This window comes from Nomascus leucogenys, chromosome 16 (genome assembly GCF_006542625.1).
Source record: "Nomascus leucogenys isolate Asia chromosome 16, Asia_NLE_v1, whole genome shotgun sequence".
In the NCBI taxonomy this organism is placed as follows: domain Eukaryota; kingdom Metazoa; phylum Chordata; class Mammalia; order Primates; family Hylobatidae; genus Nomascus; species Nomascus leucogenys.
This window is the reverse complement of record NC_044396.1, coordinates 18,334,472-18,347,836: the sequence shown is the minus strand read 5'-3', so window position 1 is coordinate 18,347,836 and position 13,365 is coordinate 18,334,472. Positions and strand designations below refer to the sequence as shown.

At 39.3% G+C, this 13,365-nt stretch overlaps 1 long non-coding RNA gene across 1 annotated transcript in view; it reads right to left on the bottom strand.

The window, feature by feature from the left end:
- LOC105737637 overlaps positions 1 to 13,365 on the bottom strand; it is a 97,629-nt gene that overhangs the window by 61,644 nt on the left and 22,620 nt on the right. The window contains exons 2-3 of the long non-coding RNA XR_004026191.1: positions 6,424 to 6,559; positions 5,538 to 5,875 (exon numbers count right to left, since the gene is read on the bottom strand). This is a non-coding gene — a long non-coding RNA (uncharacterized LOC105737637). The remainder of the gene's footprint in view (positions 1 to 5,537; positions 5,876 to 6,423; positions 6,560 to 13,365) is intronic.

The window sequence follows — 13,365 nt, the reverse complement described above, 5'->3', positions numbered from 1 at the left end:
CACTCCACTGCCAACTTTCAAAGTACTAATGAATAAGGAATCTCATTGGCTTCCTTTTAAGGGGCATCAAAATTCTGGTTCCATGTAAAATTTCTTATAGGTTTATACAATGTCTCTGCATTTTTAGCACCCTCTGTGTTTTCCATTGAATCTCATTTTTGAACAATTTCCCTTTCAAAAAAAGCAAAGCATTTTCCTAGTCATTCAAAACCATAACCAAGTTACTTGAAAAATACTTGGAAGTACTCAAAAACACAGCCTGAATTTCATAAACCATGGCCTGAATTCCATCCTTTATATATTCACTAGTAGGTATGTGGCTAGAGAATAGTACGCAATCACATTCTGCTTCCTAATTAGAAAGCAGCATATCTAAAGAACTACATTTGATATGTCATGAATAGAGGGCTCAAAATCTAAGCCAAAAGTAAAAAAATACATTATAACTAGTGATAAAAACATGTTGTAGGCCGGGCGTGGTGGCTCACGCTTGTAATCCCAGCACTTTGGGAGGCCGAGGCGGGCGGATCACGAGGTCAGGAGATCGAGACCATGGTGAAACCCCGTCTCTACTAAAAAATACAAAAAATTAGCCGGGCGTGGTGGCGGGCGCCTGTAGTCCCAGCTACTCGGAGAGGCTGAGGCAGGAGAATGGCGTGAACCCGGGAGGCGGAGCTTGCAGTGAGCCGAGATTGTGCCACTGCACTCCAGCCTGGGTGACAGAGCAAGACTCCGTCTCAAAAAATAAAAAATAAAAAAAACATGTTGTAACAGGAAAGTAAATCTTCATAAGAAACGACAATCTACAATTTAATGAACTCAGAATTACTCTAATCTATTAATCTCCAAATATTCCTCAATATTAACAGCCATTATATGAAGGTACATACATGAATCAGATGAAGTAATTCACAAAGGCACTCAGAGAATCTTGGACTCTTATTAGCTTCCTTAAGTCTGTAATATTATTCAGAAAAGGAACTAGGTGGAAGTCTACATATTATTTTCTGAACTTGATTGTTAAGACTAAACTGGTTATACATGTCTAGCTTCTCTAACTGGCCTGACATTCAAATAAAGACTATGTAAATACACTATTTATTTATGCACACTTGTACATGGTTGTAACAATTTTTATATAAATATAATAAATATTTTTAGAATAATGTAGAAATACACATGATCGTGCTGTAAAACAGTCCCAGTTACCAAGTTCTCTTCTCTCTTATGTCTAAGTCACTGTCTTAGATGATAGTTTATGCTATGTGAAGTCAACTCTTTGCAGCCACAAGACAGCCTTTAGTTCTGTGCTCTACTATACTAAATTCGTGGTATTTAGTTATGAAATTCTGGACTTTTGACAGTCCTCTAGCAGAAAAGCCATGGGTTTCCATATGCCCTCGAATATAGCACTTCTGAAACTTTACTGTGTATATGAATCACCTAAAAACCTTCTGAGAAATATTCTTAGTTCACATTTCAAAGGGCTCCATGCAAACAAAGCAGCAATGGCTGGAAATTATTTGGCCTTTGTTGTTTCCCTGTTTCTACCTCTGCTCAGTGACAAAAAACTAAAGAACATATATATTGTCCTTGATGTATGACTTCAACTATTAACACTAAGTAAATTATAATCCATAGGCCAGTCTAGTGTTTGTAAAGAAACCCCCATTCTAACTGGCTAGTCTCCCTGCTATGATGTAATCTCTTCTTGTGTGTCATTCCAGTCCCTTACAGTAATTTCCTAATTTCAGGGGAAAATTGAGTTTGCCTCTCAAAACAAAGCTGATACATGGTATTGTAAAGAAAAGAACAAGATTTCAATGCATCTTATTTTAATAGTCTATTACGAAGCAAGTCACTACAGCCAGCCTTTACAAAACAGCTTATGTTAAAAGTTGGGATATTCTGAAAGGTAGTTAAAGAGTAATTTTTATTTGTTCTGTACAAAATAACCTTTCCTCTAATTTAAACCATGCAAGTGTAAACTAACAGCATAATCCCAATATATAACTCTTTCCAAATCCAGAGAAAGAGATGAAGTGATGTCTTTTAACCATCTTTCTGTCTCTAAGAATAAGAGATTATAGAAGATGAAATGTAGGAGACACAGTGTGAGATCTTCTCAGAGAGCTTTAGGGCCCCTGCTACTTGTAGATAAGAACGATCTAATTAGTGGGTTTGAGCAACAGGGATTTGATGATGCCACACCAGGAAGACCCTCAATCAGTGCCCATTGCAGAAAAGACTGCCAAGGTGTTCTCAGCCCAGCTGAAAGCACTTTTCCTGGAAACAGACAATATAAATACGAACTTTAAAAGGACACTAGCAAGTATTATTCTTTCCATTTTGGGGACTTTACACAGTGTACAGTGAATAGTGGGTACTTCATTAATAACTCAAGGCTTTTCAAAGCCTAGAATCAGAGCATTTGCAAATGCTGATTAGCACTGGAGCCAGCATTTGTCAAGCTCTGACTTTTAACTCCTTTCCCCTCAGAATATCTGTGGTCCAATAAAATATCCCTGCCCCAGAAGGCAGGTGTGAGAGAGTACTGTGTTTGGCAAAAAGGAACACCGAGCTCTCTCTAAAAGGCAAATATACTTCTGCTTTTTATTTGTTCTAACAAAGACAATGGCCATCCGTCATGTTTCAGAGGAGCAGAGGACATACACATGCATACTTGGAGGCCACTTCCCCAATCTTTGCTGCAATCCCCTTGTATCTGCCCACTGGAGACCAAGAAGATACACAGTTCAGCTCCTCTAATATTTTCACAAATATAACACCGCTTAGGTGGGTTTGTAGAATCTTGGGGTAATCTCATGCCTAGCAGTTAATTACCAGTTCCTTGGTGTGCCTTACAAAACTACACTCACTAAGTAATCACACACGACATGCTTATTCATTTAGGCCACCACCTACCTCAAACATTGTTCAAGACTTAAGAGAGAGAGGTGCATCTTCATGAAGAAATTATTGGTACTATTTTCTCTTCTACTTAGAGTCGTAGGACAGCAGAGCCATATGCCACAAACAAAAATCAAACCAAAATAACATAAAATATTACCACTGTTAAAATGAGAAAAATAATGTGTTAAGGTGGGGCAGGAATGCTGAACACACCTCTTTCCTTTCCCTGACTTTTTAAAACACTGCTACGTCCTTGTCAAATTCTGTTTGAGAAGTTAGACTCACACGCTTCCCAAATCTTAAAGCCTAGGAATACATTTTCCAGTAATACAGTAACTAGCGACAAAATTACTCTTCAGTCAAGCAAGTTGAAAGAAGTATGGAATTCATTTTAAATGGGTTATTAGCTAAATATTAAAATCAATCGTTCAATATCCCAGGATAATTTTATCAATTAGATTTAACTGTAATTTAAGACAGTCATTAGCTTCCTAAATTCTTAAACTTTCAGAGCTTATAAAAGCAACACAGCCTGGCTGTGTATTTCAATCACCAAGTAGAGTCAAAACGTGTTTCAAAAGATCACTAAAATGCCTGCTGGAACAGAGGAAGGAAAAAAACAAGATAAAAACAAACACTAGCAAAACCTATACCCTAGTCTCCTAATAAGCTTTTAGACAACAGATCTCCCTCCAGATTCTTGCAAGATTTCTTCTTTGACCTGATTCCCTTTAGATATAATAATTTATATGGTGCCCCTACTGTCAGGGTTTAAGTGAGTCATCGCTTTGTTCTCTATATGTCAAAAGCACTCAGTACCTTCCACATATTCCTCTCTTGAAATTCAGAGTGGAACAAGTCACAAAACCTGTTTTCCCTCAGAGATAAAGTTATGACAAATCAGCCAACTCCCTGAGAAAAAAGCATCCCCAGTATTTTCATGTACTGGTACCATTTATTATAAAGGGAAACTTTTTAATTTTGTTGATTTGTTCGTTTTGAGGGGCCACATAAATTACTGTAAAATTGCTTTAGATTTCAAACTCAGGCAGTGACACATAGTAGCTAAGAGACTAGACTTTGTCAGACAGAATGGGAATCTGGTACGTTGTACCACTTACTAACCCACATGACATTGGGAAAGTAACATTAGCTAAGCATTAATTACTAAGGCACGGTTCAAAGTGCTTAACATGAATGAACTCATTTACTCCTCAAAAGTCCCTATGAGATAGGATCCTATAAATGAGGTAACTGAGGTAAAAACAGTAAGTAATATGCTCAAGATCACAGAGCTGGTAAAATAAAGAACTGAGAATAAACTCAGGTAGCCCTGTTGCTAAAGCCTATATTCTTAACCACTTCATTGGTGGTTTTTAAAAAATTTAAATACAACCCACTCCAAGAAGTAACTTTTTAAGGCTGGGTGTGGTGGCTCACACCTGTAATCCCAACACTTTGGGAGGCTGGGGTGGGCGGATCACCTGAGGTCAGGAGTTTGAGACCAGCCTGACCAACATGGAGAAACCCTATCTCTGCAAAAAAAAAAAAATTATCTAGGCATGGTGGCACATGTCTGTAATTCCAGCTACTCGGGAGGCTGAGGCAGGAGAATTGCTTGAACCTGGGAGGTGGAGACTGCAGTGAGCCAAGATCATGCAATGCACTCCAGCCTGGGCAACGAGAGCAAAACTCCATCTCCAAAAAAAAAAAAAAAAGTAATTTTTACTAGGACTCATTGTAAGAAATATGTTCTGTAACACAGCCCAGTGCACACACATATGTGTTTATTTTATAGATATGATATGATATATATATAATTGAAACCAAAATTTGATGAAACTGTGCCTACTCTTACTTCCTGAAATGTGATATTTCATATTCTATTTTATTGTTTAATAACTACTGATCACTCCCTAAAAAGTTGATTTCAAAATCCACTGAGAGTCATGACCTGAAGTTTGAAAACAAGAAACATTTATTTTTACCACCATGGAAAATTTTGGAGGATTAAGTAAGATAACATATGCAGAGCATTTAGCATAACTCCTGGAACATACCATGTGCTAAATTCACGGTAGCTATTTTTATGTATCTTTTTGAAAACTAGCTGCAATTGTGGAAGGCAGGGACAATGAGGGGAAAACCCTGACTGGGCTACAGATGAATTTATTGTCAGTTAGGTCTGTCCTTGGTAGTGAGATGGGGAATTTCCCCAGTATCTTTAACTTGTGCTGCAATGGAAATGTGTATGCAGAATGAGAGCTGACTGATGGTTACCTCTTCTCCACTACAAAAAATTGCAAATTACAAATTATTGTGCCTCACCACTGGAAACCTTAGTAAATTCCAAATTATTGATCCATATATACATCCAATACTTACACTGGATATGATGATGTATACTGAACTAGTCTTCAAAAGGAGTCCTGCTGGGGTGAAGTGTTCATTTTTTGTTGATGCTTTATCAAATTACCACAAACTTAGTGGCTTAAAACAACACAAATTTATTATCTTATAGTTCTAGAGGTCAGAAATCTGGACAGTCTCACTGAGCTAAAATCATGGTATCAGTAGGGCTGGGTTGCTTTCTAGCAGTTCTAGGTGAGAATCCATTTCCTTACCTTTTCCAACTTCTTGAAAGAAGCCACCTGTATTCCTTGGCTCATGGCCCCTTCTTTCATCCTCAAAGCCAGAAACAGCACGTTGAATCCTTCTCACATCACATCACTCCAACTCTGACACTGACTCCATTGTCACATATCCTTTTCTGGCTCTTCTGCCTCTCTTCCATCTTTGAAAAACCTTTGTGATTACACTGAGTCCACCTGAATAATTCAGGATAATCTCCCCATTTAAGACCCTTGACTCAATCACATCTTCAAAACCCTCTTGCCATGTGAGGTAATATCAGAGTTGCTGGAACATTTGGTGAGGTTGGGGCAGTAGGCAACTATTCTGCCTAACATAGGACATAAACCACAAAAAAAGAGCAAATAAGATGCAACAACAATAATGATCACACATAACATTTACTGAACATTTACTATATGGCAGGCATTGTGCTGAGTAAATTATTTGCCTTGACTCACTTTCTAGGTGAGAAACCAAGACTCCAAAAGATAATGCAAAGTACAGAGTTATAGAAAGTGGCAAACCCAGGTCTGCCTGACTTCAAAGATCATACTCTCAACTACTTTATTACACATAACAAAATACCAAATCTACATACAATTAGCGGTTTGCAACTTTTCTCTATTAGGAATGCCTTTTGCTATTTTCCCTCCAGGGACCTGATCTTGAAAAATTTTGTAAATTAAACAGCAAAACATTTTATTAACCTAAGCCAAACTTCTGATTCCAACATCTGATAGCTTTGAGCTAAACATTTTCTTTGTCTCTTTTGGGACTTACATAGTTCTAACCCCCTCAAAAAAATGCAATTAACATTTTATTTTACATGTCTTGGCATTATTTTGGAATCCTAAAAACAGGAACTCAAATAACCACCTTTATAGATACCTGATGAGTTGTTTCAGTTTGAAGTAATGATCCAGGAGTTCAGAGAAGGAGATTGATGGTGGTGGTGTAGTCAGAAGAAGTGGAATCTAACTTCAGTCTCAAAGAAGCAGAAATTTCTGATGAACTAGAGAAGAAGGAAGAATATAAATAGTGTCTAGGAAGTGAGAACAAGTAAATCTAGGGAAGCTTGTTAGGAAGAACTGAAAAAGAAAATTAAGTAGTGAATAAATAAAGCATTCAGGCTTTGAAACACAGGTAAACACAGTTAAATTCAACCAGAGAGGAAAATACAGAATCTGGAAAGTTTCTGGGCCACAAAGTGCCATACAGTAAAATCAGGCATCTGCTCCTGGCATGCTTAAGAGCTCAGAATAAACGACTTCCCCATTCTGTCCCTTCCCCCACTGTAAAGCTCACTGGCTTAAGAAACTCTCCTTGGGCTACTATCTACCTCATTCTAAGCATCAACTCTAGGTGGGGCTGGTGCCTAATCATTTTATAATTACTTTTCTATGTCTGCCTAACTTGGCTGAGAACCTACTTCAGAACTGACTCAAAAATCTCACAGATGCTGTCATTCACCCTCAGGATCTGTGTTTAATAATAGAGTCACAAGGCCTATGCAATCCAACACAGCCCAGGGTCTGGCTTAGCCAATGCCTGCCAGCTGGTCTCACCCACACACCCCCGGCTCCCACTTCATCACCAGTACATTGGTATCAATATTTACCTTTTCAAATTAGCATGCAATTCAAAAGAATGCTTTTATCTCACAGATCAACAGGTATCCTATTATTATCTAGTTTTATGCTGATTTTTTACGAGCTAACTAATGAAAAGACTCAATCATTGTTTTTGTGGGAAGATGTTGAACCTTTGCCCTTTCTGGGCAATCTGTGCTTCACTATTGTTTCACTATATTTGTAATATTCAAAACCTCAATAGTCAAAACAAGCATCCCATAATGCCAAAGCAGCCAACCCATTGCATTAGTGCTATGAGTGGTAACTGAGGCAAAAGAAGAGCCTTAGAATTCTCTAAATGTTTTGAGGTTTAGGGAAAGAGTTGTATTAGAAAACAATCCTGGCCGGGCGCGGAGGCTCACGCTTGTAATCCCAGCACTTTGGGAGGCCGAGGCGGGTGGATCACGAGGTCAAGAGATCGAGACCACGGTGAAACCCCGTCTCTACTAAAAAAAATACAAAAAATTAGCCGGGCGTGGTGGCGGGCGCCTGTAGTCCCAGCTACTCGGAGAGGCTGAGGCAGGAGAATGGCGTGAACCCGGGAGGCGGAGCTTGCAGTGAGCAGAGATCGCGCCACTGCACTCCAGCCTGGGTGACAGAGCGAGACTCCGTCTCCAAAAAAAAAAAAAAAAAAAAAAAACAATCCTTAATCAGGTTGAGATTTAACTGCATTCAAAGTCAGAGTGTTAAATTCTTGCTAAGAGATTTGATGTTATACATGAGATTATATAAACAGGTACAAGTCACAGCAAATACAAGAGACATAATAAACCTGACCGTCACAACTAGATCCTGAAGGCCAGTTTGGTAACTCTTTGGCACATTTTGCCAATTTCCATGTATAAGATCACATGCTACACTGTATGAATGAAAGTATTACCTCCAATTAACTGATCTGCCTGTCATATGTTAGTCAGTAAATATTTATTGAACACCCCACAGATGAGTAATTTTAGAAACTATGTTAATAGCAAAACATCTAAAGGTAGAATAATTGCTACTTTTTCTGCATGTGCCTAGCACGGTGTTCACCCTCAAAACAACACTAAGCTGGAAAAGAGAAAACCGTAGAGCAGAGCCAGGATCCAAAACTAAAATTAATTAATGCACCACAGTTCATGAAGCAGTTCCACATGCATTATCGTATTCACTCCTCCTATAACTCTTACAAATGAGAAAAGTGAGTTTCAGCAAGGATGGGCAATGTGAGTACTAAAATAGAAACTGAACTTAAAACCAAGCACAATCCTGTTAACATGTTTTTATATGTGTGATTTGGGCTAGGCATACATTATGCAGATTTTAGAGCCTTTGCACATCTGCCTACAAATTATGAATACAAAATTACAAATTCATATTATGGTACTCACCTATTAAAACATTTTATTGCCCCAGAGTGTAATAGGACATACACATGATTAACCACGACCATACATTAAAAATGTACCATCCAGACTCTGGAAAAACTTTTTCTTGTCTGTGATAGCAAAGATAGTCCCCTCGTCTAAATTGCACCTTCAGATCTTCTCTTTCTGTAAATTTTCCTCAATAATTTATTCCCTACAAAATACTACTGATTTGATTCTTCATTCACTACCTCCCTAGTCTTCTTCTCATTTTAGCATGAATATTACTGAATCTCTTTACAGTGTTTCTGTTAAATATTTGTGTGGATATACATATGTATACTCTGCTGTCTTCCATGTAAGCTGCTTAATAACTGAGCTATGTTAGACATTTAATTTAGATGTGTGTATCATTTGATTACTCACTAAATAGAAATTTACATAATCCCTTTATTCTAACAAGTTTACCACCTTATCACAAAGCAAATCTAAAGAAAACTGCAAACCTGGCAAGGTGGCTCACACCTGTAAAACCCAGCAATTTAGGAGGCCGAGGTTGGTGGATTGCCTGAGCTCAGGAGTTTAAGACCAGCCTGGGTGATATGGTGAAAACTTGTCTCTATAAAAAATACAAAGGCTGGGCGCGGTGGCTCACGCCTGTAATCCCAGCACTTTGGGAGGCAGAGGTGGGTGGATCACGAGGTCAGGAGATCAAGACCACAGTGAAACCCCGCCTCTACTAAAAAATACAAAAAATTAGCTGGGCGTGGTGGCGGGCGCCTGTAGTCCCAGCTACTTGGGAGGCTGAGGCAGGAGAATGGCGTGAACCCGGGAGGCGGAGCTTGCAGTGAGCCGAGATGGCGCCATTGCACTCCAGCCTGGGCGACAGAGCAAGACTCTGTCTCAAAAAAAAAAAAAAAAAAAAAAAAAAAAAAAAAAAAAAAAAAAAAAAAAAAAAATTAGCCAGGTGTGGTGGTGCATGCCTGTAGTCCCAGCTATTTGGGGTACTGAGGTGGGAGGATTACCTGATCCTTGAGCGGTCCAGGCTGCAGTGGGCCATGTCTGAGCCACTGCACTCAAACCTGAGTGACAGAGTGAGACACCATCTCTAAAACATATTAAAATAAATAAAACTGGAAATTTATGTTATTTGGTTCTGATGTTTACATGTCCAGCTTCAGGCTCTGAAACAGCACCAATGCCATAGACAAAATCCTTAGAGAAGTCAGAGGAGCCACCTCTGACTGAGATAGGGAGAGGGCTCCTGGCTAAGTAATAACTACTGTATGAATTTGTCAACGTCCTCTAGTCAAAGACCACCAGCAACACATCTGCAGTTCTATAAAACTGGGTTTATTAATTCATTGCAAGGGGGAGAAACAAATACCATGGGGGACCCTTGAGCATATCAGTAAGAAGGTGTTAGAAAAAACTTACAGGATTTGAGCTTGTGGTAGATGATTTGGGGGAGCTTTTAAGAAAATGTGGATCTTCCCTGGACTGGATGTTGTACAGAAACAGGGGGAATTCCCTGATTAGGTATCTGAATTATTCTTATCTAAACATTGAAAGGAATGAAGTAAGCTAATGCTATAATTGGAAAGAATCAGCAGTTATTCATTATTAGCCAGGAAAAAGGGGATATTCACTCATTTTCATGGATTGGACAGTGTTCTTATTTTTCTCTGTTCTGAAATGATCATGAAGTAGTCTAATTTCTATCTTGCTCAATTACAGTCACAAAGAGATCATGTGTGAAGTTTGTGTTCTGTGACAATGTATATATTCAACAAGAGAACTCCACAGCTTCACTGTGAGTGCTAAGCCAAGTCTTGGCCAGTAGTGCAAACTACATAAGAAAGCTTTGCTCAAAGGGCAGAATTGGCCAGAAAACAACAACTATTATTGTCATTTTTACGAATATTGACAAGCTTATAAAGTCCTTATATATTCATTGTGTAACTTGAGCCTCTCAGAACAATCTTGGAAGATAAGTAGACCATAGTACCTCCACATTGCACAACTCCAGGGGCCCCATTGATCATGTATTCCATGTGAATGATACCTCCCCACTGTGAATAACATCCCCACTGGAGTTGTGCAAAAATGGCTGCCCTGGAAGGACAGACATTTCTATTCTGTTTGACAACTATTAAAATTGAGCCAAAGAAGGTTCCTGAGTGCTCTTTACGTCTCAATAAACTCCACAGTTTTGTCATGTTCAGCTGCTGACGTTGGATCCCTGATGCAGTCATAGTTCCCCCTTCCAGAGAACTGCACTAGCCCGCCCTGTGATGACCTAGATTACACGGGCTACTACAATAAGAACAGCTCTGCCTTCTTCTACAACTGTATCTGCCCAAAACAGGATGCTAAAAAGGTTACTGAACTTATAACCTCCTTTCACAGTCACTTCTTAAGAGGCGTGTGTGTGTGTTGCCTAAAAAGCTTTTTTTTTTTTTGAGACGGAGTCCCCCTCTGTCCCCCAGGCTGGAGTGCAGTGGCAGGATCTCGGCTCACTGCAATGCAAGCTCCGCCTCCCGGGTTCACGCCATTCTCCTGCCTCAGCCTCCGGAGCAGCTTGGGACTACAGGCGCCCGCCACCACGCCCAGCTGATTTTTTTGTATTTTTAGTGGAGACGGGGTCTCACCGTGTTAGCCAGGATGGTCTCGATCTCCTGACCTTGTGATCCGCCCGCCTCAGCCTCCCAAAGTGCTGGGATTACAGGCGTGAGCCACTGCGCCCAGCTAAAAAGTTAATATACCTTAGTATATTTTGTTTATGACCCAGGAGTGACAGGTGAAAAATACAATTTTGAATTCTGAAAAAAAATTAAAAAGCAAAATATCCTGCTAAATTCCAAGGCTAAAATGTTTAAATGCAAACGAAATACTAGTTACATGTCCTTCCACATTCTTGGAAACCTGCCAAGTAAAATATAAAAGGAAAATGGAATTTCCTATGTATTGTCTATTAATAATAAATATTTTTCCAATACTGTCTTTTTGTAGCTGGGAAATTCCCTCTTGTCACTAAGTTTCTCTCCTCAGACATTACAGAAAGTAAAACTGAAACTGAAGCACTCTACTGATAAATCAAGTAGTTCCCAGAAATAATATGAACTTTGATTCAAACAGATGTGTTCAGAAATCCTATTTCCATAATTCACAAAACTGTGACTTCTGGCAATTTACCTAACCTCTACAGACCTCACTTTCATTAAATTACCATACATACTTCTCTCGCCTATTATTGTGAGTGTAACCTAGAATTCCCTATCGGAACTTGGACTTCCCTATTCTAAAATTAATGACGCTGTAACTGCATATTCTGGTGTCTATCTTCTTTAGAGCACTAAAAACATTTCAGGGCACATGTATTTTGTTATTCTTGTATTTCCATCACCTAGCCTAATGGTACATAAAGTATCTGTTGCTTTTTGTTTGTTTGTTTCATTAGGAGAGACAGACTAGAGATCTGCAGTATCAGGAAGGTCCATTTTTCATCCACATGCCTTTTTATAATGTTTGGATGTCTTACCATGCCTATTTGATACATGTATTTCTTTTTAATTAGAAATCATAACAGAGGGCCAGGCACAGTGGCTCATGCCTATAATCCCAGCACTTCGGGAGGCCAAGGCAGGTGGATCACTTGAGGTCAGGAGTTCAAGACCAGCCTGGCCAAAATGGTGAGACCCCATCACTACTAAAAATACGAAAATTAGCTGGGTATGGTGGTGCATGCCTGTAATCCCAGCTACTCAGGAGGGCTGAGGTGAGAGAACCACTTGAGCCTGGGGGACAGAGGTTGCAGTGAGCTGATATAGTGCCACTGCACTCTAGCCTGGGTGATAGCACAAGCCACTGTCTCAAAAAAAAAAAAAAAAGAAAGAAATCATAACAGAGAGCCAAGGGAAATTAAGATCAAGATTTATCTTGTTCCCAAATAAAGGAACAAGGTAAATCTACAGAAACCAATCTGAATGAATTGGAGATATGTAGTTTATCTGACAGGGAATTCAAACTAATGGTATTACAGATCCTCAATGAAGTCAGGAGAGCAATACAAAAACAAAATGAGAGCATTGATAAAAAAAGATAGAAAGTAATAAACAGTATCGAACAAAAGTTATAGACTGAAGAATACTATAACTGAACCCTAACTAAAAAATTCAACAGAGGGGTTGAGTAGCAGACTAATCAAGCAGAAGGAAAGATCAATGAACTTGAAGACAGATCACTGGAAATCATTCAATCTCAGGAACAAAAAGAAAAAATAATGAAAAAGAGTAAAGATAGGTTATAAGGCTGGGCACGGTGGCTTATGCCTGTAATCCCAGCACTTTGGGAGGTTGAAGTGGGCAGATCACCTGAGGTCAGGAGTTTGAGACCAGCCTGGCTAGAACATGATGCAACCCCATCTCTACTAAAATACAAAATTATCCAGGCATTGTGGTGGGCGCCTGTAATCCCAGCTAGTCGGGAGGCTGAGACAGGAGAATTGCTTGAATCCAGGAGACGGAGTGAGATCGCACCATTGCATTCCAGCCTGGGCTACAGACCAGGACTCCGTCACCCCCAAAAAAAGATAGGTTACATATTATCAGTGTACAAGAAGGAGACTAGAGAAGGAAAGAAACAGAAAACATATTCAAAGAAATCGTAGCAGAAAAATTCCCAAGACTGGAGAAGAAAAGAGAAAGCCAGATCCAGGAAGCACAAAATACACCAAATAAGATGAATCAAAAGAGACCCACACCAAGCTATATCATAATCAAATTGTTGAAAGCTAAAAGCAAATGGAGTGTTAAAAGCAGCAAGCGAAAAGTGAACATCAT